The following is a 26,819-nucleotide window of genomic DNA, read 5'->3' on the forward strand; positions in this document are numbered from 1 at the left end:
TGTCTCCAACTCACGCACCCTTTCCAAGTTCATATTTGCAATATGAATTTGTGTCTCCATTTCCTGCAATTTGTTAGAAAACAACTGCTTCTCTTCCTTCATGGAATTCAACTACTCTCGAAGTTCGGTACTCATTTCTCTCACCATATCCATCATGATGAACAAGTCATGCTTCATGTCTTCACCATAGAATCTTGTGATGAAAGAAGAATTTGAGAATTCACTTGTAGAAGTTGTCATTATCAAAATGAATAAAAGAACTTCAAACAAGATTAACAAAGAGCTTATTCAAGCAACCTTTTGCAACAAACCTCTTATGCTTCAAGGATTGCTTTGAGGTCCTTTGGGATAAGAAGAATGCCTTCAGCCCTTCTTCCTTCTTGTCCTCTCCTGGACTTAGCTATCAATAGCTTTCCCTTCACCTCTGCAAACTCAAACAATAGTCAGTTTACAAACAATCAAACACCTTTCAAGTCAACCAAGCATATAGATTGCTCTGTCAATCAAGCATTCTGATCTGATACCACTTGCATCATGATACAACCTGCTTCATGATACCACTTGCTCCATGATACCACCTGATATGGTATAACTTCGCTCTGATACCACTTGATCTGAAATGGGGCATTAAAGGCTTCTTGTCAGCTTACAAGAACCTCTCCCACTCCAAAGCTTAAACAATTTCCAAAATCTATGCTTATGATTGATAATTTGTGGAAATAAGCACTTGAAATAGGTGTATGCTTGTGTTTGCCTTTAACTGATTAATTGCCTTAAGTTTATTTGCTTAAGCTAATATATAAACACACATAACAGTAAAACGCAGCAAACAAACAAACACATAAGACAACAATACAATATGGATTTCACCCTGATATCTTGGGCTACATCTCCTTGAGATCTAATCAACTCGACTAGGATCTTTGGGATTATGGTAATGCTTCTTTTACAAGTTCCACACTTAACTCCATTTTTTTACAACTGCACCTATGGGTTTAGAATACAATCTTATCCCGCTAGCTGTCCACACTCTGTAGACAGATCTAGGCTTCTCTGGACTAGATTCCTTCAATCAGCGCTCTAGGCTATCTTGAGCTCCTGGCTTGCACCAACTCCCTCAGAATTCTTTTACTGTCTCTGGAATTCCTTCTTTTGTCTTCAGCACACTTCAGACACCAGCAACAACTTGATCATTTGATCTCTTTGCTGTTTTCTGGCTCCATCTCTTGACTCTCGGCTCCCAAATATGGCTCTCGGCTCTGGCTCTCGGCTCTGGCTCTTGGCTCTGCCTCTTGGCTCTTGGCTCTCAGCTCTTGTAAGGAGAATAACTGCCTCCAACCTATGGTGGTGTCTCTCTGTTCTACTTTCACTGGCTCGGATTATTACAATGTGTGAACTCCCCCTGAGTCTCTACACAACAATGGAATTTATCCCTAAGATGGCTCAAACTTCTCGAGTCCACAAGAATAATGCCTCCAGACCCCCTGGACGGTTACCAAAACCTCTTTGGTTCCCAAAAACGCCTTCCTCTATGCTGGACCCTTCTGTCCATCTCTTCGCCTTCTCTTTTGCGTTCTAATTCGTGTTTTCATGACACGTTCTGTTTCATCATTTCCTTATGGTGGAGAACAATGATGTTTTAAAATAGAAATGGTTTGGAGACAAAAGGACCGGTGTGTGCGGGAGTCCCCACTGTCCAGCCTTTCTCCATAACAAAATCCCCAAAACAGAGCAAACTTAAACAATATGCAATATACACGGAAATACATTGCAAAACAGATTAATCTGGATCTCAAAGATCATCAACTTGCATCTATAATATTTCGGGTCCACACATCCATCACAAATTGCAATGTTGCATGGTCTATTGTTCCCCTTTGCTCTGTTGTGCTCCGATCTCCCGATCTCCGGTCACTTCGATCGGCGCCTCATCGGCTATCAGCATTATAGCTATATCGCTTATCAGCGGTTGCTGCTTCCATGGTCTGCAGCCCTTAAGCTTCCCCAATCAGCGATCTTCGATCAGATCCTGATCATTGATTCCTTTTCCGATCTGACGGCTCAAAGTTCTCATTGCAATCGCTTACGGCCCAAGGTCCATTCCTTTGAACTTGACTCATTGCGATGCGACTTAATCTGGTCCGTCGATTTGCCTTTTAATCCGATGGTTCGCACTAAACCCGAAACATCAAGCAGTCCGCTCAATCTCCACCGTTGATCCACGATCTCCAATCCAACGGTTGACAGCCATTTCAGGTGGCCCACTTGCATGGAGATTACCCGCCTGAAAAAGCGGTTTTCTCTCTCCTGCGGCGTGCTACGTGTCGGCTGGTGTATGGAATCGGGTGAAGCCCTTCCAATACCACTTACTGCCTGAAGCCTGCCCGAAATACCGTTTACCACGGAACTCAATTCCTTCACTATTTTGTTCAATAATCCTTCGGGTCCGCTTCATCGCATTTCTCTTAAGGCCACAGTCCAAACACACTGCTGGCTTTTCTCCGATGCGATAACAATGGATGACTACTCCATTGTTTTGCTCCCATCCGTTGATCTTTCGGATCCAATGACCCTTGAGCATTAACGCTGCATTTCTTTGATGAGCTTACGTTTCAACGTAGTTTCCCTGTCATACTTCGATTTAAAATATTTTTAAAGACTTGGAAGGCTTATTCAAGATCCATTTTGGATCAGTTACGTGTCCTCCCCTTGTGATTTCGGACGCCCCCTAAAATACCACAAACAACTATCACCCTCCTCCGAAAGTGATTTCCTCCATCTTGTTGTTTTCCGCATTCTCACCAACGCTCACCTGCCACCTCTTCGTTCAACTGCCACTCCCTTACTACCACATATCCCCCTACCTATCACTTCCTGCCAATGGCCCCACGCCTCCATCCGCCTATCCTGATTCTCCATGTCGGTGGCCATTAAACCAATTCTGTTGTGGCTTCCTCCCATTGCTTCCATCCCGTCACAGAATAAATGCTCTAGAACAACCATTCATCCAACAATCCTACTCTGGTTACAATCTATAAAAGCTCCATTTCTCCCACACTCACGTCCCTTTCTCATTCTCCTACTGTTTCATTGCTCCTAAGCCCTCTGTTTCGTGCCTATCAATGACTATTCATAAACGAATTGCCTATCCACGACTGTTTACAGAGGAACTCCCCCCAAGATTTTCCCGCGAAATTTACTGAGACCATCTACAATTCTCAACCTGTCATCCTCTGTAACTCCATTCTGCTACCACGATGGCCCCAAAAACTGCCACTGTGATAAACCCCATGCTCACTCCCCCTGTGGATTTGGACCACATTCCTCTTGCTGACAGAGATTACAAGATTGTTGAGACACAGTGTGAATTCGACCTCTTCGAATTACGTTGTTGGTTTCGTGACACTTACCTTGACCACTCTGACGAAATTAACCTTTGGAAGTCTAGACTACCTTTGTTCATTTTCCCCCAGTCCTACCATTTCCCATAATTCTTCCTCAAATGTCATGCCTCTTATCTCTCAAGTAAGAGGGTTATCATCTCCCCCAGTGGTGAAATCCTTTTCACCATTACCTCTGCAAGTATAAACCAAATGTTGCAGGTCCCCTACAGTGACTCTCTGACTCCCTTTTCCCTTGAAGTTCACAAAGAAATTTATCAGAAACTCACCTTCCCCCAGAGAACCAAAATTTTTAAGGTCTTCCTGCCAGAATATTCTCAACTCCCCAAGAAGAATCCCCCTTATCCCTCTTTTATTTTCCCTCAAAGAACCAAACATATTATCTTTGTCCTATCTTACCCTCTTGGTTACTATTCATATGAATGGGTAGATGAGCCTATTTTAGGCTTTCTATCCACTCTTTCTATAGAGGAAGGGCTATCAGTCACCTTTGACTATGGTCACTTCCTTGCTGATGTAATTCATGAACAATTCCTTCAGTTTTTAACTAAAGGAATGTTCAGATATTCTTCAATTATTATGTATATGTTCATTTTCTTCCAAACAGACAGGTTTCCCTTTGCAATACAAAAGCTCGATCAGCAAGGAGAGCCTCAGTCCATTATTTTTTGGACCTCCATGATCAGAAAACAATCACAGGAGTTTAGTTTTACAGAGTTTATTGATCAGTTTGTGTATCCAACAACTTGTTTGCTGAGTGGCTAGCAGGTTCCAAGAATCAGTGAAGATATTCAGAAAGTGTTACATCTCAATGAATAGGTGAAGACAGGCGATTGGTACCTATACCAATCATTTACAGAGAATAGAGTTTATGGCTCAGAGATGCCACCATATAAGCTTCCCAAGTACCTTCAAATGAGGATATTTGGTTTGGATTACATCAGGCAAATAGTCCACTCAGACAATATCCATTTTGTGGCAGCCAAGAAGAAGTCTCAATTCAGAATCAAGACATAGATAGGACCTTTTATCTATAACAACAGAGCAACAGGAGAGGAAGTAGACCTCCTACTAAAACAAATGCATTTCCCTCTTAGATTTACATGGTCTTATGACCCCTTTGGGGTAATTTCTAAGCTAAGAGTGGAACAAAAGGAAACTCCCTATGTGCATACCCAAAGACCAGAAATAGAGAAGTACATGAATCAACAAAATTGGGTAGAGAACACATTGCAGGAGGCTGAAGAGCAAGTGCTTTCCAGGACTGCCTCAAAGACTCCTATACCCAGAGAAAATACCGAGAAGAGACCTAGAGAGGGGGACTCTCCTTCAGTCACTCAGCCAACTAATTTAAGATATATACAAATAAGGTTAAGACAGGCTCTAAGATAGACTTCCCACCACTAGAGGAAACATAGGGTACCATTGTACTCTTTGGCCTTTAAACTTTTAAGTTTGATAGCAGTACCACCGATTCTCCATCATCCTCGACTACTAAAGAGATTCTAGCTACAATACCTCACACACCAGAGTCATCTACAGAACAAAGGCAACTGGATATTTTCCAGAGATATAAAGAGATTAAACAGAGGAATGAAGCCATTCATGACAACATCTCTGCTCAATTCAGGAAGCAGTCTTCCTCAATCCAGCACAGGCTCATTTCAGCCTATGACACCGAGAATGGAATAATGCATATGGAATTCCCAGGTTCCACAACCAAAATCAACAGCTGGCTTCAAGCATACTACCTTTGAGTTTGAGGCAAAGGATGTTCATCCTTTGGATCAAATGGACATGCACATGCAAACATGAGAAATGGTCTACTCAACCTTCACACAGACTACCCTCACTGCTTCCAAACTACAACTTTCATTAAACAATGTTCAATCTTAGCTTAAACTAGAGAAAGTTTCCTCTCTTGCTAAAGACAACAAAATTAAATATTTGGAGGAAATGGTGATTAAAGCAGGTTTTGATCCTGGAAATTCAAAGGCCATGGAAGAAATTATCAAGAAGAAAAATGTTGACATAGCAGCCCTGAAGAAGCAATTGAAGCTGCCTACAACTGAAGATCCCCAAGCAAAGGAGTTAGGAGAGACAGAGTTACAGAAAGAAGAAATGCTCAAGCTACTGGTGGAGCAGAGTGCACAAATCAAGGAGATGGAAGCAGAGATGGATAAGATGATCAAAGAGAAGGAGCAGAGCTCTCAACTAGCATTGGTTCCTCTTGATGCAGTACCAATTGCATCCCTACTTCAAACAAGTATTCCTACAATAGCTACAACAGTAGGAGCATCCTCTTCTGCAATACCTCCTTCTTCAACTGTAGATGATTCAATTAAGTTGGCTGAATCCCTGGAAAACATGTCTATACAGGGAGAAGAGATAAAGAAACTAAGACAAGAGGTGAAGACCTTACAGGAGCAGAAAACAAGATTTGAGAATTCCCTCCTAACAGAAGTACACAAATCCCAATTTCCCAGAGATTGCAACAGATGGAGAAAGACACTGCCATGGGTAATACCTTGGCCCAATTCAAAGAAAATATTTGGAAAAGGATCAATGAAGATATGATAGACATTTGGCCTTCAATAAAAATCATATTTGAGCAACAGGAACTGATTGAAAGATCTAATGAAGCCATTGATGAAGTAATGATGGTTTCAAAAATATTTTCCTATCGGTTAGGTCGCACAATTTTGAAAATATGACCTAAATTAACATGGTAAGTTTAGTGAAAAAGAAGTATTTTATTATTATAAATGTAACATAAATTTAACAAATATTTTACTGTTTATGAGAGTTGTATCATGAATTAAGTTTGGTGAGTTAATCATTTATTTATTTTTTATTTTTTTTAAATAGAATAGAAAATTTATAAGTTTTATAGTTAAAATGACTAATTATTGTATTTTTATATTTTTTAATTATTATTTTTCTTTTAACGTGAATTTGTTGTGACTAATTATATTATAGAGAAACTGTGTAGAATGACCTGTTAAAGATTTTTTAAACTCTTTAATAGGTCATTCCATAGACTTTCTCAATATACTCCACTTGTATGGATTGATGCAGGAGCATCTAGCTCAGGGTGAACAAAACGAACATGTTTGTCTCACAGGTTACATGTTGACAGGTTGATAGGTCATTGTACCTGAGTCTTTTAAATTCCTTTAATTTCTAGCATTTAGGACTTGACAACAAGTTATGTTTTTAATTTCATTTTAATTTCCTTTAGTTACTGTTTTGAATTAATTATAGAATTTAGGTGAACAGAAATTAACAGTTATCCAATGTAACTACTTGTAACTGTTGACAGTTTCTAAAACTGTTCAACAAATCATACAAAAAGGAAAAAATGAGACATTTGAAGGATTGATTCCATCATATTGTTAGACTCAGTCTTGTCAGTCCTCTGTCAGAGTCAAATTCACCAAGGTTCATTTCTCGTCATTTGCAGTCATCGAATGCCATTTTGGTCAAAAAGAGTCTTTTTAATTCTAGAGTCCAGGGTTTTGTCTCCAGAAGGGTGAAGTAACGCTTGCAGGCCAAAGGGAAGTTTAGTAAGTGTTTATTTCAAGAGTTTCATCATCATTAATGCTCAAAGATATTTCTTCTTCAAAACTCTGTTTTGAAGAAGAAATTGTCAAATTTGTTTTATGATACGCTCCATTCACAAAATGAACTCTTGGCAAATCATCCTAATTGTCGAATGTACAACACGCTCAGCAGTTTGGTGGAGTTTGATGGTTATTATCTTGAAAGTGAAACCTGTGTGGCTTGTAGTTGTTCAGAAATGCCTTATACAAGAATGAAGTTGGACAATTTGAAATATGAGACCAAGTTCACTGACAACTGAAACATTGTCAAATGCACAGGATGTATCAAATGAAGTAAGTGCAGAGCTGAAAGGTCAACCTGATCTGATTATTGGAAATTACAGCGATGGGGATTTAGTTGCATCTTTGATGGCACATAAACAAGGAATTACTCAGTGCAACATTGCTCATGCTTTGGAGAGGACGAAATACCCAGATTCAGACATATATTGGAGGGATTTTGAGGAAAAAAATACTTCTCTTGTCAGGTTACTGCAGATCTAATTGCAATGAATCACGCAGATTTCATTATCACTAACATATCAAGAGATTGCAGGAAGTAAGGATACTGTTGGACAGTATGAAAGCCACATTGCTTTCACCCTTCCTGGTCTCTACCGTGTGGTTAATGGAATTAATGTTTTTGATCCAAAATTCAACATTGTTTCTCCTGGAGCAGACATGCAGATTTATTTCCCTTACACAGAAAAGCAGCGCCGCCTTACTGCTTTACATGATTCAATTGAGGAACTCTTGTTTAATCCTGAGCAGACAGCTGAACATATGTGTGCCTTGAATGACCATAAAAAACCCATTATATTTTCTATGGCAAGACTCGACCGAGTGAAAAATATGACAGGATTGATTGAATGGTTTGCAGAATGTTCAATAATGCCAAAGGCACGTAGAGAGGATCGAAATAAGTCTTCACGGTTTCAGCAGCTCCAACACCTGCAGGAAATCAATCAAGAAAAAGTCATCATTTCAAGGCCAAAAGTTAGAGGAAACGAGAAATCAGAGTTTGTGTCCAAGTTGTCAAAGTGCCAAGACTCTACAACTTTACAAAGTGAATTTGCCAAAATCAAAGTCATCAAGATATTTTCATTGATTGAAGGGCCATTTGCATCCAAAAAGATCTAATTGAAGGGTTAAAGGACAAATTTTTTGTTTTGAGGCCGGAATTGTGCTGACAGTCAACGCGCGGCACATACAAAGAGCGCGCGGCGCATAGAGTGCGCGCGGCGCACTGGGCATCATTTGTCAGTGCATTTTTGTGTGCACGCGGCGCGTTGAGCCTTTCACCCTGCATTCATCACTGTTTGGTGATTTTTCAATTCAAATCATCTTTTCGACAGCGCTATCATACATTCTTCAGTTCATAAAGCGGTCCACATATGAATTGGACCCAGATGATCTATCCAGTGTTCGAATCTAAAGTTGAAAGACATCCAAAGAATGTGTTTTTCTATCAGGATTCTTCTGATACAGGTTCCTTCATTCTGGGTATTCAAACAGAATGGCAATAGCAGCAAACGAATCTGACGCTTTCACCATTAATAGCCAGCCGGGAGACTTGTTCTCATGCTCAAAAGAAGATACCTTCAGAGTTTCGGTTGAGAGTGGAAAGACATATCTTCTGAGAATGGTCAATGCTGGCCTCAATCGCCAACTATTCTTCACCATTGCAAAACACAAGATGACCGTTGTGGCCGTGGACGCCTCTTACACGAAACCCTACAAAACCAAAACAGTCCTCATATCACCTAGTCAGACCACCGATGTGCTCCTCAAGGCCAAAAAATCATCTGGAAAATACTACATGGCTGCTCGAGTCTACAACAGCGCACCAGGAATTCCATTCAACAATTCCACCACGACAGCAACACTGGATTACAAGTCCCATGACGAAGATACCACTTCTTCCAATTCAAATTCCCTCCCTGTCATGCCTCTTCTCCCTGCATTTAACGATACCCCAACTGCTTTCAAATTTATCACAAAGCTGAGGAGCCTGAAGGCCTCGGTTCCTCAAACAGTCAACGAGGAGATGCTCATTACAATTGGATTAGGACTCCATAGCTGCCCAAGCAATTCCTATGCAGGACCCAATGGCCAAAGATTGGTGGGAAGCATGAACAATTTTTCATTCATTTTGCCACAGAATTTTGCCATGCTGCAAGCTCTGTTCCATAACATCAGTGGAGTTTTCACCAAAGATTTTCCAGATAATCCTCCACTGCCATTCAATTACACTTCCCAAAATCTGCCAGCCAGTCTCTTAGAAACGCAGTTGGGCACTCGAGTAAAGGTTCTCAAATTCAATAGCACTGTGCAAGTAGTGCTTCAGGCTACAGGTCTTGTTACAATTGAGAGCCATCCGATCCACATTCATGGGTTCGATTTTTATGTTATAGGGCAGGGATTCGGTAATTATAATCCTGAAATTGATCCACTTGACTTCAACCTCGTTGACCCTCAGATGCGAAACACCATTGCAGTTCCTACAGGCGGATGGGCAGCAATAAGATTCATAGCGAACAATCCAGGAATTTGGTTGATGCATTGCCATCTAGACAGCCATTCGATTGTAGGTCTGACAATGGCATTTCTTGTGGAGAATGGAGCAGATGGAAACATATTCTACCTGACTATAAGAAGATTAGACATTATGAAAGAAATATTCCACCAGGTCATGTCAGCTACTGGAACATGACACCAAAAGAACAGATGGACAAGAGACTACCAACTAATTATACCAAGGAACTATATGATGCAATGAATAAACATTTTGGCCAAAAAGGAAATGATGTTGGAGATATGATTATTGATACATCCGCATCAGATCATGGAAACATTTGAAGATTGCCTTACACCTGCAAAGAACGTGATAATGCATGAAAATACAATGCCTGAGACACCACTTCAGAGCCCTGGTGATACCTCTACTGATAGAGATAAACAATATCCAAGGAAAAAGTGAAAATCATCATCAGTTGTTTGTCTGAGCATTCATCGTATTGATATGGTCGTTAATAGTGATTCTATTTCTCTGAGCATTCATCGTATTAATATGGTCGTTAATAGTGATTCTCAACATAGTAGAAAGACTTGCTTATGATTAACGGTCATGTTAATGGTGCAAATGAATCGTCAAATCAATTGCTCGATTGACTTGGTCCAAAAATGGTTAATCCATCTCCAAATAGATATGAACAGATTAAGTGGTATTGGTTTGTTTGATTAATTCGAAGGGGGTGTTAAAATATGTTACCTATATTGAAAGTTCTTGATGTACCTACGCATATCAATGGGTCAATGATGAATCAAGTGCTGCCCAATTAATAGGAGATTTCTCATGTGAATTACATGAAAATACCATCTTATAATTGATCAAATGGTTTTTCAAGTGCGATAGTGAAGGTGAGAAAAAAAAAAGGATTTTGAAGCAAGCGACCAAGACAGTCACAAAGCTAATGAGTTGCAGAGATTTTCTGGTAAAGATAGTTGTCGCTAGGAAAAAAAAAAAATGGGATGTCGAACAAGTGGATGTTCACCAAGAATCAAACACCAGCATGGACAATCTATCGCTTTGAAGGCACAATGGTCTAACAGATCTGTAATCACAAGAAGGGCTAAGTCAGAAGAAATGATGAAGACAACTAGTGATGGTGGTCGATGCTATGGACTTTGATGGGTTTTTTCCTTGGCATGCGGAGGTGTGCTGGTGTTACAGGGAAAAGTGTCTACACAGAACTGCTTATCCCACTAAGGTGTGGTAGCTACCTTAGAAACAAACAAAGTAAAGCTACTTTCGTTTTTCCTTTATGAAATATAGATGAGAGAAGAACAAAGGGGACCAACCTCTGTCTTGCGCTAATCTCCTAGTTCGATTCCTCTCTCTCTTGATAGTCTTTCGCTACTTGCTCCCTTGTACGCCCAGCTTCACGGAGTATCTGTAGGATCACAATAGCACAACACTATACAAGGACATGGATCTATAATCATAAACAATCTAGGATCAGATGTAAATTGACCATACAAATGCATAAAACATAAATGACACAAGAGTATGGAGGAAAACTTGAATAGCTTTTATTGATAAACAAGAAAGAGCCAAGGGAGTTACAACCAGTTGTTCTGACCCAGCATCATCCTCTCAGCAAGTAAGTCCTTCTTCACCTCATACAAAGCTTAGATCACCCAACACTATGATGTTGTCTCAAGAAACCAATAGCAATTCCTTACAATATGCAAAATTCCAGCCTGTGGATCTCTGGGATGAGGGATCCATATATAGATATCTGTAAGGGAGATGAGACAGCTTGTGATTTGATTAGTGTCTTCCCTCTGATAGTTCTTTCTTCCACTTGGAGATTGATGATCTCTTACACATCCTTGGTCGAATTCAGAGAGGCAAGTGTCACAGGAGAAGTTTCTGGAAGATTCCAAGCCTCTCCACCTCGCGGATTGACACCACCATTTGTCACTTCTCGCCCATCGCACCCCATAGAAGGGATTTTTGAAGTGCAATGCACCCACACAGTGTATTTAGGTGAGATGCAATGCACTTTGCCTATGGAGCAGCTGAAATGATCTTGTTTTGACTAGTTCTGAGCAGTTTTTCATGGAGAACTTCTGGGAGAAGCTGTAATCAGCTGACCTTGTTCCTTTAGGGGTTAGAACAACACTTTTAGGGACTTAGGAGCCCTTGGTTTATGGACATTTTATGCTTGGGGTTGCAGTGCCCAAAAATGTCTATAACAGTTTCCCCCTAAAGCATGAGGTCGTTAATCTTTTGATGTTGGGTGAAATGCTTTATTATGAGGATCCGAAGTTCTTTCAAGCTGGGAGGAGACCTGTAATAAGATACAATACAATACATTATCTTCGTAATATTTTCATGATCTAGCTGAGGCAGGCATTCCCATGCTCAACTTTATAAATTCATTTTCATGTACATAGGACAGACAATCGTCTGAGTGTAGACTGATGATTCTGGTAGAGTCATCATCCCTTTGATTGGATGATTATCTGTGCAACAATAATGTACATTTGATGTCTTTATTTCCCTGAATATATATCGCAGCCCGGATGGATGAAACTAGATCCGAGGTCTTCAATCTTGTTTGATCTTCACTCGAAGTACAAGTCTATCCATGTGAGAGATGTTCTGGAGTCGAACATGGAAAGACATCGCCTGATTACCAGCCAATGATGTAAGCTATTAACGGGCGCGAGAGGAATCACCGATAATGATAATGACCCTCAAGGTACTGCAGTACAATTCACGTGGTGTGAATAAAGGACTTGGCATCGAACACCACGCAAAATCTTTCGGTCGAAGGCCATTGATGTAAACCTGTCGCCCGAAGTGAGAAACTTGCCATTGAGGCATGCAAGCTTCAAAGTACTGAACGGGGTGTTCCTAGATCGACTTCTTGGATAATGAGCTGATGTCGACAAGAAGCGATCCGTCATAGGAGGGCCTTAATGAATCCCACATCAATGACACGGAACGAAGCAAATGATTTTAATGGAGGTGAAAACGATCTGATGACATAAGGTTCAGGGTGGCGGTCATGAAAGAATGGAGTGTAAATATATTGTAGCGGGTGAGACACAGGTGAATTCTCTGAATGACTTCTCTTGAACATTTCGGCAACACTGACGTGATGGATTGGTAGCATTAACCCCAAATGTCTATGGTGTGATGGGACCATGGTGATGTGACCGGTGAATGAAACAACCCAACCCAACTTGGATGCGGAATGAAAGTGTCATGTTCAAGAGCGACTTGCTACCAACAAAGTTTCTTCAAGTTTTCTTCCCAATTTTTCCCCAGTCATTGTTGACCAGTACCTCTTTATTTTTGTCAAGCTTGAGGAGGATAACATATGCTTGTTCTATAATTTTCCCTTCGGGAAAACCCATCGCTATGTTTTAATGAGCCTAGCGATAGTGAAACTCGTTCTTGTCTGCTATGGACAAGTTTGTCACTATTAAGTTTTAACGAGTTTAACGACAAAGATAACTCGGTCCTTTTCAATTTTAGAGAGTCTGAAAAAGGACGTAAAGGAAACTCCAAAATTCCTTTTTCGTCATCTAATCCCTTAAGTCCCAAAAAGTATAAAACAATACAGAAGGGATGAATTTTCGATACTTTTAACAAGCCGAACAAAACAAGTGCTCGATCTTTTTGTGTAATAATCCCTCAGGTCCAAAAATATTAAAATCTAAAAGAGGGATAGCACTTCCGGTCCCTTTAACGAGCTGGAGAGGCCAATGGCTCGGCAATATTTTCATATTTTACGAGTCAGTTGAAAAGAGCTTAAAGAAGACTCGTCTTTTGAGGAACGAGTGATAAAATTGGGTAGCAGCTGATTCCAGGTAAGGTTTGGAATTTTCCAATCACGGCAGTGTTACAAGGATGGCTAGTGGGATCACTCTTCGCAGATGTTCCTCAAAAGGGGTAAACAATCAAATGGAGGTGAATGATCGGCCAATACAGAGTGGAGGTGATGATGAGAACACGACCAAGGCTTTAAAGGCTGAAGTACTACATTCACGATGGTTATTTACCGGAAATCGGTTCATTTTTTTTTATTGAGCTTAAACACTGGGGGAAATATTTGCTCATGACTTATATTTATTTTTTAATGATCTTGAACTATGTGCTAAAACTGCTCGATTAATCCAGTCGTATAATAAGAATGTCCCATTTAAAAACGACAATTTTTAGAGTTTTGCCCCACATCCTTTCTTTATGCAAGTTAGGAAACGACCAATCCTACAAGTTTAAAGGGTTAGAGGACCTACAAATTTTAAAAAAATAAATAATCGCTCTTCACTTGCACGCCAAAAGGTTTGCATGCCCCCAGGTATAAAACAGAGTTTCAAGGTCACCTTTCAAATCTGCGACAAAACATTTGTTTTATCAGGAAAGGTCTACCTCTTTCAGGTTACCAAAGATTGCTCTATTCACAGCGCAAACAAAACACTTCTTCGGCGATGTCTACCAAAATAGACAAAGGTGAGACAATCCACTCACATAACTTTGACAAGAGAATCTTATTCCAGTCTAACCCCCTCTTCCAATCACGGACGGGAGTACAATCCAGTCATATATCTCTCGCGGAAACCTACCCTATACCCGAAGTTTTCCTGCCAAAGCAGACCAGGGTGCATGCCCCCTGGGTTTCAGTCATGTCCCCGAATCACTCGCACTCATCAGGTGGATGGACTGGATATTGATGAGACATTCCTTGTGTGAAAAGACCATTCAGGGATGGCATATGACTATTTGCTCTGTGTGATCTGGGAAATGAAAGCTGGTCTACGAGCTTGACCATTCTTCCTTCGTGCGGAAAACACATTACTATAAAGAGTGATGAGACAATGGCTCCCATGCAATAAATATAGTCTCGTCCAAGGAGTAGATTATAATCCAGGGGTCCTTGAACTACCATTACGTTCATGTGAATGGTTTTCCCTCTCAATGTTATGGGCACATTGGGAAGGATCCCTAACGATCGACTGGTTCCTTTGTCAAAGCCTGTTAGATTTCTCATCTCAGGCAAAAGCGATGGCGAACCAAGCGCTTTCCAAGCAGTCGAGGAAAGGATACTCATAGAAGCCCCTTCATCTACGATGGTACCAACCATAACCATTCTATATATTTGAGCAATAATTCTGAATGGTACACTAGCTGGTAAGCGGGGTCTGCCTAGTTGATTCCAATTGAAGGAAACAACTAGGTTGCTTGGAGGTGGGACCGAATAGACGGCTGGGTATGACTCTGACGAACTTCCTTCCTGCGATAAAGGAATGGGTAAATTGCCCCCATGTTCATCAGAGTCTGTGCTTACGAAAAGAATTTGGACGGTGTCATCCTTATTCTCTTTTGTGACTGTATCATCTGAAGATGGAACCTCTGAAGGCAAGACCGGGTCAACTGCCGCCTCGACCTTTTGACTTTCGTCTGGTATGGGTTCAGATGGTTTGTCTTCAATGATAGATGCTTCGGTCGACCACCTGGGCGGGTCAGCCGGATTTTCAACTAGTGACAGACTCGGAAAGAGTTTTTTATATCCAGGAGGAAGTCGTAACGGTGAAACGGACGATCGTCCAAAACTATTTTAGCCTCATCTAAGAAGGGACAACGGTGGACGACATGATCTCCTTCGCACAGTTTACAAGGAAATCTATATTTTCCTTTTTGTCCCGGGGCTTCACTTTCACTAGTCGACGGTGTGTTTTCAACATGATCATTAGAGGTTGATGACACCGGGTTGTGCAAACGGGGAGACCAGTCCCTTAAGATCTGAGGGATGCAAGGACAATCTCTATGATATTGGTCTCCTTTGCAAATGACACACGGCGATTTAGGCCTAGTCGGTGCAGTGTGTGGATTTTCGCTAGACGATGCTTGGTTGCCCCCTTTCGCTTTTGGCTCCTTCTTCTTTTTCTCTTTCTTCTTCTTTTCCTTCTTCTTCTCAGGTACTTGATTTTTGGCTTTACCAACCCCATCAAGCGAAGAGGAAGGAGGAGAGGAAGAATTGGAGGAAGTAGAAGGTTGGTGGGTAACTCTGGATTCATCTAGTTGCTGACTCGATTGTTCAAGAATTGCGGTGTTCTGAAAAACAGAGGTTGAGAAGAGCCATATTGGAAAGCCGATTGTCAATCTCGGAAGCGACAATGTGGCCATATGGGGTGCACCTGCCGTAGCCGTTGTCGTACTGGTTTGACATCTGGATACATCTTGATTTCGTGTTCAATGATACTCGAGTCAATGCCTGGCATTTCATTATATGACCAAGCAAAGACATCTCTGAATTCGCGAAAAAGAGCGTTATATATTTCCAGTTCTGAAGGAGAACAACATTTGCCAACATAAATATTCTCTACAACATCTGCTTTGGTCGAGATATTTATGGCGATAGTCTCTTCAATGTTTGAAAAGTTTCGCTCGGAATCCACTGTGTTTTCACTATTTGATAGAAAATCAAAAATTGAAGGATGATAAAGGTCATCAGGAGTATTTTCTTCACAATCTGGAAGAAGGGAACGATGGTGGTAATCATCCCATGGTGCCCCTTCAATTAGCATTGATTGAACAATTCCTTCGTCGGTGACATGCACTCTCGACCAAGGATCTGAAGGGGTGCCATATTCCTTAGACCTATCTATCCAAACGCTTGATGAGCGTTGATTTGGGTTTGCCTCCAATGCTAGGAACATTGATTCCTACAATATTTTTGTTGGGCTTAGAGGCAAAACTTGCGCATGATCCATGTCAATATCGTTTTCTGAGATCTTTTTTGAAGATATCATATTGCAGGTTCCTACCGACGCTACTTCCGCCAAATTGATTGGAGGTGGAAAGGCGAAAGTTCCCATTAATATAGGATCTTTTAGTAGGCCTACTCCGATATTTTGAAGCGAATGGGGGCTTCCATGGATCATTGGAATGCTTCCCGTAACTTGAGAACAATTGGGGAGGAAGTTTTGTTGATCGACGATTGTAATCCCTCCTTGAAAGGGAAATGCAATCTTCCTAAAATAGGTCGACGCACTAGCAGCCATAGCATATATCCATGGTCTTCCCAGTAGGATGTTGTAATCGAGATTTCCGTCGATTACCTCAACATCTATTTCTACTGTTTTCCCTCCTAGTTCAACCTTCAAGTTACTTAGAATACCATATGGGGTATATGTTTGTCCATCAAATGCTTTTAACATCGTCGAAGATCGCGACAAGGTTGGAGATCCTAAAGTTTTCCAGCAACTCATCGACATAATACATGTAGATGTCCCCTCATCAATAATTGTTCGATGAACAGTTTTGTTGAGGGCTTTCACTTGAACGAGGAAAGCTAGTTGAGTTGGTAACTAAGGATCGTATCCTTTATGATCAAAGGATACAAGATTGGAATCCTTTGGGTCTATCCCACCGATGGCTGATGATAAATCTTGCTTTTGGGATGGGCAATTTTGTAGTACCTCAAGAGTTGACATAGCGGATGGCGATTGGGCCAAATCTTCCACTATATTACAATGTTGTGCCACTCTAGCACGAGGATTAAATGTCAACTTGTGTACTACTCCCTTTGGCGGTTTTATTGTCAGTTCAGGAATGATGGGCGGCACAACTTTTTTCGAAGTTGTTGTCAAACTACTAGGTTGATCTTTCTCCTTGTTGTTCGACAGCTGTGGATTCCCATAATCTTTGTTCCTTGTCGATATCAAAGCATCATTTTGCTGTTTTGAAACCGACAACATTAGCACTTGAGACGAGGAAGCATTTCCACTATCAACCAGATTTGTTCCTGGATTCGGAAACGGATCAGTTAATAATGTTGAGGTCTTTGTATTCTTGAAGAATTTTTTAAGCTCAGCTTTATACGGACAATTTGATGTCCAATGATCCTCATCGCATATAAATCATGGAGGATTTGGTTTCTTATTTCCAGAAGGGTTCGCAGAAGATTTTTCAGGTGATGATTCTTCCTGTTTCTTCTTCTTCCCTTTGCCTTTCTTCTTGCCCCCTGGTTGCTTGGTTTCTTTGCCTTTATCTGTCGATACGGCATTTACTTCTGAGGCAAGAAGTTCCTCTTTTGCATTTTGATTGGAAATCTTACAGGCCTTTTTAGATGTAGCCTTTGTCGATTTCGTGTCTGTTGCGCCAATCACGCCATCGCCGGCATGAGAGTCATTGTTTGATTTAGGAGGAGGAGGGACTGAGAATTCCGATCTAGGAGCATCAGGTATTTTATCGTAGAGCGTGCCAGACTGAGTATAAATCAAGTCTAAATATTGCGCACGAGCAATGACTTGCTCTTCGGTGACGACTCCCCCTTTTGCCACATCTTCTGTAATAGAAGGCAATAATGACTTAATAAACCATTCAGCTAAAAGCTGATCAGGAACATACATTTTTACCATTCTACGACGACGTCGCCACTCATGTATATGATCAGATATGTGAGTGGCCGTTGTTTGTTTGAAATTGGTAAGAAGTTCCGTTCCCGTTTCGTACCTTATCGGTAACTGAAAATGGGTTAAAAAGGTTGTGGCTAGGGTACTGAAGTTGTCAAATGAAGCTCTGGGCAATTCGATATACCATTTTGCTGCCGGACCAGTTAACGTCCTCTGAAAAAGGCGAAGCCTAATCGAATCATTGTTTAGGGTGTTTGATGAACACCACAGATGAAAGGTCATCACATGATTCAACAGATCTTCACCTAGATTTCCATTAAATTTAGGAATATCTAATGGAAATTTATGCGGAATCGCTGGCCACCAAGGGGCGTAAGCGATTGGATCGTTTGTTAACCGATTTAAATCAGGTAACTCTAAAGTCGCCACGAAGGGTAACTGTTGATTCAGGTTAGGTGAAGCATACCTATGATAAGATGGGATTGCCTGAGCAGTTGGTCTTTGCATACCAGCATAATGCATTTGATGTTGGTAACTCTGGTAAGGTTGGTGGGCATGACCATTGTAGAATGGTTGATTTTGACCGTTTTGAATATATGGTTGCCCACTATTTGCAAAGATTTGTTGCTCAGAACCTTGGTATACTTGTTGGAACTGCGGTTGTTGGTATTGCACTATCCATGGTTGTGAAGCCATGTGCTGTTGCCCGATACTAACCGTTTGACCAAGATGAGGGGTAATTGTCCCCGTTTGAACCTGTGTCATCCCACCAGTCGGCGATTATGGTTGAGTTGCAGGGTCAAGAGGCTGTTGCATTACAACCTGAGAAACCTGAGGTTGGCATACAACAGGCAGCGCTTGAACTTGCGACACCGTCACAATAGCTCGCGTAGTTGGTATACTTGACATAGGTAAACATTGTTGCATCGAATATACAACTCTTGGTTGTTGAGGTAGTATCGATACCCAATCGCTTGACGTAATTCCAGCATAACCCGAATTTTGTTGTGAACTCCCGTATGGCTGTCCTCCTGGAGGGGACAATGAAAGGGTATACTGCCCCCCATATGGCGGTAATCCGATACTTAAGGGAATGGTTTTCCCTTGAGGATTGGACTGCCCAAATTGACCTCCAAATGGATCAATTTGTTGAGACTCAACATAAGAGTTCCCAGATATTATTCCGGATGAACAAACAGGAACAGACCATACCGTCGAAATAGCCCCTAAATGGGCTCCTTCTAGCGATTGAGAGCTAGTTGGGACAGATGGTATACCGGTGAACATTGTTGGAGTGATAGCAGGAAGTTCTGTCATCGCTGTGTCAGATGACACAGTTCTAGATGTTGACAGTTGTTCAAACATTTCTAGTCTATCCAAAAGATTACCTAGCGATTCTACAGGAGCTTCCGCTGGCGGTAGACTAATTTCTGATGAAGAAGGATACAGAGTGATCTCGACTCCAAATTGCGATGGAGTACTAGATGGAGGATCCTCCACAATCTCTTCTATAGCAATCAGACCAGGTGGAAGGGGAAGACCGTCAGGTCCGTAGAATATTTCTGGTGCCGAAGAAGGTATGGAATCTGCAGCGACAGATGTTTAGGGAACAACACTTTCCGAACCGGTTGTAGATGGAACTGGTTCAGTGACACAAGTGTTTATTCTCAGACTAGGATCAATACTACTGTTCTTCGGTGGCTGCTGAACTTCTTCTGTAAAGGCAGGGATACCAGAAATGTTTGGAGTAACCAGAGTCTCTGATGTTGTTGGAACACTTGTTCTAACTTTACCAGGAGATTTGGAACCGGTTAAACGAGTTCGCTTTGTCCGTAATAGCTTCGATTCCGGAGACAAAGACGGTTGACTTGTAAGCCTCTGCGAACGACGGGGTTTCAATTGACTTTCTTCCACAATTGCGGATTACTCGATCAACTAAAAATAAAGGGTAAGTATGTTTCCGAATTAGATGAATTTTAGACGCTTTGACACAACTTGTTTTTTCAATTTTTAAGAGTCGAGAAAAAACAAAAGATGACTCTAGTCGCCTTCGATTTTTAATGAGCCTGAAGTGACAAGTGCTCAGATGGACCTTTTCCGTTAAGGAGTCTGAAAAGGAACGAAAGGGACTACTTTGGAAATCTAGGTAGAGGGATTACCAAACCAATCGCAAAACTGCAGAATACTTTTTACGATACGGCAGTCAATCTTCCCGAATGTTGTGTTCAGTGCATTGCGATCGATAGGGTGGCAGACACGGCTTCCTATGGATAAAGGATTAAGCCTATTGTGGTCTCCCAAAATATACTCGACGGTACGTGGGAGCACAAGTCCGTACTGGCACTTATCGTCTCAAAGTGGAGGAATCGCCCAACCATCAGTGAGAACAACAGGTACCAGGCTTTACGACGCTGGAATACGTCTCTAGCCTAGACTTCTAGATGTTGTGCGTCAGGTTCCAAAGCGTTGTTAGATTCATTGAATTTATTTTATAGTTGATCTCACTTAAGAAATTTGCCTTTCAGGTTCACCGCGAGATGTAGATGTACAATTCCTAAAGTGCAATCTAAGATGATAAACAGTCTTTTATCTTCTTTGTGCGATGAAAATCCTAGCTACTAAGGAAAGAAAGACAGTATTCTTTCACAAAGAGCAAAGATTACACACTAAATGCACTGTCCTAAATCAAACCAATCAAACAGTCTAAATGAAAATGCACATGCATGTATTTGTTTTCGGCTTTCTTAGTATGTGAATGGTAAAAATAAAGCTAATGCGCAAATCTGAATTATTTTTCAAGTGACAATTACTAACAAGTTTCTTTTCAGAATAAAAAATGGAGACAATCACAACACTTTATGATTTGGAAATGAATACTTGCTTTCGACACTAGAAAGACTACAAATTCAGACCAAATACAATAGCAACAGGGTAATCGACCATCAATAACAACCAAACTCTTTCCTATGACTGAAAACGACACTTGCGACACTTTCAAATCAAAGGACGACGGTACAATTACGTTACTTTTTGCAAAGGAGAACTGAAAATGACTCAACAAATACACAAAAACATTTACAGTTCTTTGCACATTGGAGGCAGAATAACAGCAAGGAAAAGGGGTTTCAAACAGAGATATACTGATTACAGGCAGCAAAATTGATGAATAGAACTGAAAATAATGAATCACAGAAGCCAAAACTGAACAATGCCTAGTCTAATCAGTGCACCTGTAACACAGGGAATTTGAAATGCAGTGCACCTACTACACTCGGGAAGTGCGCTGAATTTGAGATTCACAGAACAGTGCATGCGCTGGGCCAGAGACGAGACTTTGCTTGGGTTCCGGGTCACAGTTTGCAGTTTAGTTAATGGGTTTTGGCCGAGCAAATGGTAATCAGTAATGCAACAATCAGCGGTAGATCTAAGGAGGTTTTAAGAGCTACCACGAGGGCAATCAGAGAGTTTGTGAATAAGTTGTTTAAGTTATAAACAAATCCTAAAGATTGACTGAAGCAGCATTTATCTACTTTGCATTTGCATAGCAAATGCAGTTCGAAAGCTACCTGGCTCGACTTCAGGCTCTGTCTGTAAGTTTATAAAATAAACAACAAGGAAGATAAACAAACAAACTAATTCGTCCCCAGCGGAGTCGCCATTTTGTTACAGGGAAAAGTGTCTACACAGAACTTCTTATCCCACTGAGGTGTGGTAGCTACCTTAAAAACAAACAAAGTAAAGCTACTTTTTTTTTCCTTTATGAAATATAGATGAGAGAATAACAAAGAGGACCAACCTCTGTCTTGCGCTAATCTCCTAGTTCGATTCCTCTCTCTCTTGATAGTCTTTCGCTACTTGCTCCCTTGTACGCCCAGCTTCACGGAGTATTTGTAGGATCACAGTAGCACAACACTATACAAGGACATGGATCTATAATCATAAACAATCTAGGATCAGATGTAAATTGACCATACAAATGCATAAAACATAAATGACACAAGAGTATGGAGGAAAACTTGAATAGCTTTTATTGATAAACAAGAAAGAGCCAAGGGAGTTACAACCAGTTGTTCTGACCCAGCATCATCCTCTCAGCAATTAAGCCCTTCTTCACCTCATACAAAGCTTATATCACCCAACACTATGATGTTGTCTCAAGAAACCAACAACAATTCCTTACAATATGCAAAATTCCAGCCTGTGGATCTCTAGGATGAGGGATCCATAGATAGATATCTGTAAGGGAGATGAGTCAGCTTGTGATTTGATTAGTGTCTTCCCTCTGATAGTTCTTTCTTCCACTTGGATATTGATGATCTCTTACTCATCCTTGGTCGAATTCAGAGAGCCAAGTGTCACAGAAGAAGTTTCTGGAAGATTCCATGCCTCTCCACCTCGCGGATTGACACCGCCATTTGTCACTTCTCGCCCATCGCACCCCATAGAAGGGATTTTTGAAATGCAACGCACCCACACAGTGTATTTAGGTGAGATGCAACACACTTTGCCTATGGAGCAGTTGAAATGATCCTGTTTTGACCAGTTCTGAGCAGTTTTTCATGGAGAACTTCTGGGAGAAGCTGTAATCAGCTGAACTTGTTCCTTTAGGGGTTAGAACAACACTTTTAGGGACTTAGGAGCCCTTGGTTTATGGACATTTTATGCTTGGGGTTGCAGTGCCCAAAAATGTCTATAACAGCTGGGTGGTCATTGTTATGCTTTCATTAGACCAACTCTCTTAGACCAGTGATAAAAGTAATTTCTGCAAAATGGAGACACGTGTTGAGCTTAGCAAATTGCAGTTGGATGCGTTCATTAAAGGTGAAATTTTAGTGGAAAACCGTTTATTGAAAAATTAGTTTTTGATTCAAAGGGCCAGTGTAAGGTGAAGAGTCACCGCAGCAAAAAGATAGGACCGATGGTATATTTTTAACTGCAATTGCAATTCAAAGGGTCTACGCTCCAGATTCTATCTTTCAATTGGCCATCAACAAACAAATGTAACGCTGCCCCTTTTTAGAGCATACCTTTCCTATTCTCATGATTTTAGGTGAAACAGACCCTATTCTCAAATCGATCTGTTTTCCCATTCCTGAGTCTATTTATTGTATGAAAATTATGTTCTGGGAAATGGTGGAGGAATAACTCAGTGTTTGGCTGTACAGATTGACATAGAAATAATTAAATGGTGCAGCTCTGATTTATAAGATTCTTGTGGTATGAGTTTTGGCATATGTTTTTCTCTCTGTTTCATATGTATCCTGTGATGTTTTGCATTTCATTCATGAACGTATCCAACTGAATACTTTTAAGTGAGAAATGTAGAATTCAGTCATTGCTCTGCCTTGAGGAAGTGTTCATTCTTTATGTGTTTTCTTCTGCCTGGAAAGGATTCATACATTAATTCCCTTTTCAACTTTCTTAAACAGTCTTTTCACCCCATTTAAATTCAATTCGATTGCTAAAACCTCATGCTTATCTCGCCTTATGAAATATCCTGTGCCTTTGGTTAAATCTCTGCTCATGCTGTCCTTGTCCCATGCAGCCCAGCAACTTAGTCATTAAATCAAATATCCCTCATTCAAATTCATTTTACTAGCCTAAATCAATTCCCATTTTAAGTCATCTCGGACTCTATTGATCATTTTATCGAGATAGGCCCGGAGAGAGCCCTCTCCTGTCCTCGTAGGGCTAGCTACGAGGCTGAGCTTGGTTTGATGTTGCCTTGAACCTCGCCTTTATTCAGCCTAAGGCAAATTCGAGCGCTAACACATAGCAGAAAAGCGAATAAAATCATACAAGATATTTTTCAAGATCATCTAAGTCCATTCGTAACTGAACATATTTTCTTTCCGTTTCATGATAAATTGAATGCATTTACAAATAGTGGCAAGAACTGGCAGAATAATTGTTTTTATAGGCATCAAAGAAACAACAGAATTGACGAAGCCGAGAGCAGGTGGGAGTGACTACATCAAATCTACGAACAAGGCTACAGTCAAAAACCAAGACATCCAGTAACGATAAAGACCTACAGTTACAAGAATATGTTGAGCATTTGGCAAAAGAAATCACCAGAGTAGATAGAGGGTTTCATACAAGAACAAATCCATTATAATAATCACCAGGTATCATTCCAACTGAAACATTGTAATTTCCTTACGAATATCATACAGACAAATTTATACAAATATCTAAATCATTACAGTTGCAAGATAGACAAAATACATTGCATGTTCGACAAAGGGACTGGGTTCAAAACCCCAGTATTGAAAACAAGCAAACTAATTGTGAATGCCAAGACCTGAACCTAGAGAAGACCTAACTGACAAGTTAAGAGCTCGTTATACGGAAGACACCCTGGAAAAGTCAACAAGGTTTGTGAATGGCCTAAGGCTGGAGATATTGGATGAGATAAGTATTCTTTCTCCGAGGAACATAGAAGAAGCATACCAGAGTGCCTTAAAGGCAGAAGAGAAGATCACAAGAAAGCATAATGCCAGGAGAGGACGAGGAATTGGCAGAGGGAAAGGACAATCCTTTGGCAGAGGAATAGCTGCCAAAAATAGTGAAGAGGGCAGCAGTTCCAAGACTTCAGGGACATCAGAAAAAGAGGGCAACACTAGAGGAGGAAGGCCATATCGGAGAGGAAGGGGAAATGGCAAAGGCAGAGGAGCTGCCTACCAATGTTACAAGTGCCACAAGTGGGGGCACAAATCCTTTGAGTGTCCTGAAGGAGAACAGGCTGGCCCAAGAGGAGCATATGTTGCACAGCCAGAGGATGCAGAGGCACCACCCCAGGAGGTAGAGAATGTGCCGGAAACAGGAGAGGCCTTAATTTTGAATAAATTACTGCTGAAACCAACAAAGGAGACAACTGACCAAACCCAAAGAAAGGCATTATTTCGGACAATCTGTAATTCACACAGAAAATGCTGCAAGTTGATTATCGACAGTGGGAGCACAGATAATCTAATTTCCACAGAGATGGTGGAGAAGTTGGGTTTGAAACGGTTGAAGAACCCCACCCCCTATAAGGTGTCATGGTTGCAGAAAGGCCATCAATTGTTGGTTGATGAACAGTGTGAAGTTGAGTTCCATATTAGCAGATACAAGGACAAGGTTATTTGTGATATTATGCCTATGGACGTATGTCACATACTTCTAGGAAGGCCATGGCAGTATGATAGAAAGGTAGTGCATGATGGAAAGACAAACTATTACAAGTTTGTCAAAGATGGGATTAAACACACGCTTGTACCCATCAAGGAGGAGGAGACATCAAAAACTAGTGGAGTCAAAGCATTGCTGGTGGGAGGAAAGGAATTTTTGAAACAGATCGAAGACAACGAGATAAAATATGCTATTGTGAGGAGGCCAAAAACAGTGTTGTTACACACTGAAATTGCAGATTTGCCTGAAGAAATTCAGGACATGTTGCAGGAGTTCAACGACATTGTGGTGGATGATTTGTTGGATAAATTGCCTCCTAAGAGAAGTATCAGTCATCACATAGACTTTATACCCGGAGCTAGTTTACTGAACAAGGCAGCATACCGAATGAGTCCTAAGGAAAATGAGGAGATCAGGAAATAGGTACAGGAATTGCTGGATAAGGGGTTGATAAGGGAGAGTTTAAGTCCCTGTGCAGTTCCAACAGTTTTAGCTCCCAAGAAAGGAGGAGAGTGGAAAATGTGCACAGATTCGAGAGCCATCAATAAGATTACCATCAGGTATAGGTTCCCATTGCCACAAATGGATGACATGATGGACTGCTTAAATGGAGTAGCGTATTTCTCGAAAATCGATCTGAAGAGTGGATACCACTAGATCAGAATTAGAGAAGGGGATGAATGGAAAACAACTTTCAAAACCAATGAAGGTCTATATGAGTGGTTGGTGATGCCATTCGGGTTAAGCAATGCCCCTAGTACTTTTATGTGATTGATGAATGAGATGTTGAAAGAATTCATTGGAAAGTTCGTGATTGTATATCTTGATGATATACTGATTTTCAGTAAAACCAGAGAAGAACATTTTCGACACGTTCGAAGTGTGCTGGAGAAGTTACAACAAAACAAGTTGCTGATAAATTTGAAAAAATGTTATTTTCTTTAGAGGGAATTGATTTATTTGGGTTTTGTGATTGCATAAAATGAGCTGAAAATGGACCCACGAAAAGTTGCAACTATTATTGGCTGGCCATCCCCAAAAAGGCTGTTCGAGGTTCATATTTTTCATGGGTTGGAAAGTTTCTATCGTAAGTTCATAAGGAATTATAGTGAGATCTGTGCACCTATGTTGGACACAATCAAAAAGGCAAGTCAACCTTTCTGTTGGATTGAAGTGGCAGAGAAAAGCTTCTAGATCTTGAAGAAGATCACTAAAAGACCGATTTTGAGCTTACCTGATTTTAACAAACTGTTCCAAGTTCATTGTGATGCTAGTGGTACAGCCATTGGGGCCGTACTCAGCCACGAAGACAAATCAGTTGCTTATTTCAGTGAAAAGTTGAAAGAAAGCAGGCAGAAGTACTCGTCTTACGACAAGGAGTTCTATGCTGTCATCCAAGCATTGAAGCATTGGAGACACTAATTGCTCGGTAATGAATTTTTTTGTTTTCTGATAATTCTGCATTGCAGTGCATTATGCAACATCATAAGCTGAACCACAAGCATGCAAAGTGGGTTGAGTACTTGCAGAGTTGCACGTTCGTTTTGAAGCATATTAGTGGACAGGCCAACAAGGTAGCAGATGCATTGAGTAGGAGATTTTTGCTCTTGCAGGAGAGCATGATACAAGTGTTTGGTTTTGAACACCTGAAAGACTTGTATCAGACGGATGCGGATTTCAAGGAGGCTTAATATGAAGCCTGCAGGAA

General features: G+C 40.9%; 1 pseudogene; it reads left to right on the plus strand.

Annotated features, from left to right (window-relative positions):
* Positions 1–8,519: 8,519 nt before the first annotated feature.
* LOC149244375 (laccase-5 pseudogene) lies at positions 8,520–26,802 on the plus strand (annotated as a pseudogene).
* Positions 26,803–26,819: the final 17 nt, after the last annotated feature.

This window comes from Pinus tabuliformis, chromosome 8 (genome assembly GCF_031772625.1).
Source record: "Pinus tabuliformis cultivar Carrire ecotype Pingquan chromosome 8, CPIR1, whole genome shotgun sequence".
In the NCBI taxonomy this organism is placed as follows: Eukaryota; Viridiplantae; Streptophyta; class Pinopsida; order Pinales; family Pinaceae; genus Pinus; species Pinus tabuliformis.